Source organism: Sarcophilus harrisii, chromosome 5 (assembly GCF_902635505.1).
Source record: "Sarcophilus harrisii chromosome 5, mSarHar1.11, whole genome shotgun sequence".
NCBI lineage: Eukaryota > Metazoa > Chordata > Mammalia > Dasyuromorphia > Dasyuridae > Sarcophilus > Sarcophilus harrisii.
In genome coordinates, this window is record NC_045430.1 from 96,445,413 (window position 1) to 96,448,016 (window position 2,604).

Below are 2,604 nucleotides of genomic sequence, written 5' to 3' on the forward strand. Positions count from 1 at the left end.
CACTAAATTTATTGTTAAATTTTTTTGTGGGGCAAATAAGAGAGAGGGTAGGATATGTGGTCCATGGTGTTTTCTTGCTCTGAGACCTACCTTATTAATTTTTTTTTTAAGTAGATAAAGTCATTATTTGGTGATAGAGAAGATAGCAGAAAGCTGGCATTAAATTTTTTGGAATATCAAATAAAAACTTCTGTTGAATGTGTTTTTAGTGTTTCTCTTTTTTCATTGTCACTAATTGGTAACATCTTATTATGAAGATCTTCTTATAACTTTAATAATCTCTTTAAGATTCTGGAAGCTACATAGAATCCACATTAGAAAGGGCAAAATGTACTTCATAGTCAGAAGACTTTAGATCTGATCATCATTGGATAGTTTAAAATAGCATTTCCTGGAAATTTAAAAAGAAAAAAAAAGAATGTTTCCACAAAGTAAATGATTCCCCCTCCCCCCCCAATGAAGTAAAAATGTTTTCTTTCTTAGAGGAATCCTTGAGATTAACATGGAAATTTCAAAGTGGAAAAAGTTCAGTTCTTTCTCTTCTCTGCTTCCTGTGGAGACTCAGAGTCACATATCTTAAAAGGGAAAGGGAATTAAAATAGTCAATTTTGTCTCATAGCTTCAGAATAAAGGAGAACTCAGTTTATGTGCATGAGAGTTAAGGAAAAACTGTGTTTCTCTAAAGTTCTCCTTGCAGATCCAAAGATAATCTTGGTAACTAGGAATGAGAACTCATCTAGCAAAACACCAATATTTCATTCTGAAGGTGCAAAACAGTCTGAAAAGTTAGGTAATTGTCTATAAAATTAAACTAGAATTTTGGCTTATTACTAAAATATTTCCCAGAAATCTAAAGTTCCAGAAAAAGATTTATGTCAAAGAGATAGAATAGTTTCAGATTTCAAAAGTAAGGAAAAGTTATGGCAGTGTTTTTAAGGATAATCAGAAGAAATGCAATGTTTATCTAAAAATCATCATTTCTCAGACTTCAGCATAAGAGCACTTTTGAATAAATAATCTGGTGTTGCTGTGAATTTTTAGCATTTGGAAGATTTATTAGCAATGCTAACCTCAGGAAAATTTCCCTCCTCTGGTGGTAATTTTTTGGAATTTATGCTTTATGGTCTTCACCATAAGCCCTTAATACAGCCACAGGGGTGGGGCAGAGTATAATACATAATAAGGATTTGATGGGGGGAAAAAAAAAACAGGTACCAAGTCTTCTTCCTAATCCTTGCTAACTCAGTTTATATATCTAAGTTTTTTCTATATGTGACACAATTTAAAAAAATGGATTTGATATCTTTAAAAATTTCATCCCTGAGATTCACCACATGCATACAAATAAAATAGTTCTCTATAGATCAATTTGAAAGAAATCTAACTTTTCTCTAGGTAGACAGTCTATGCCATCTTCTTTCTTTTTAGAATTAAGAGAACTGAGGAACAGAAAAACAATTAAAATTAAATACTGAGTTGACTGAGATACCACTACACATCCTTCAGATTGGCTAAAATGACAGGAAAAGATAATGACAAATATTGGAGGGGATGTGGGAAAACTGGGGCACTAATACATTTTTAGTAGAACTGTGAACATATTCAGCCATTCTGGAGAGAAATTTGGAACTATGATCAAAAAGTTATCAAACTGTGTGTACTCTTTGATCCAGCAGTGTTTCTATTGGGCCTAAATCCTAAAGAAATCTTAAAGGAGAGAAAGGGACCCACATGTGCAAAAATGTTTGTGGCAACCCTTTTCATAGTGTCAAGAAACTGGAAACTGAGTGGATGCCCATCAATCGGAGAATGGCTGAATAAGCTATGACATATGAATGTTATGGAATATTATTGTTCTATAAGAAATGATTAGGAGGATGATTTTAGAGAGGCCTGGGGAGACTTACATGAACTGATGCCAAGTGAAATGAGCAGAACAAGGAGATCATTGTAAATAGCAACATCAATATTACAGAATGATCAATTCTGATGAACATGACTCTTTCCAACACTGAGATGATTGATACCATTTTCAATGATGCTGTGATGAAGAGATCCATTTACACCTAAAGAGAGGAATGTGGGAACTGAATGTAGATCACAACATAACTCTTTTTGTTGTTGTTCACTTACATTTTGTTTTCTTACTCATTTTCTTTCCTTTTTGATCTGATTTTTCTTGTGCAGCAAGAGAATTGTATAAATATGTTTACACATATTGGATTTTACATATATTTTAACATGTATAATATATATTGGATTGCTGGCCATCTAGGGGAGAGGGCAGGGGGAAGGAGGGGAAAATTTGGAACACAAGAATTTGTGCAAGAATTCTTGTTGAAGAATTATGCAAGAATTAATGTTGAAAAATTATCCATGCATATGTTTTGAAAATAAAAAATGCTTTAAAAATAAAAAAAATTAAAAAATAAATACTGAGTTGAATAAAGAAATGAGATGATGATTCTGATGAATTATCCATTAGACTTTTATATACTGTTGACTTATAACAAGAAATATAGGTCCTTAAAAATGTTTTTTAATGATGCATAAAAGCAAAAGTTTTAGAATAGTCCAACGTTTGAAGAAAAATTAGTGATAATC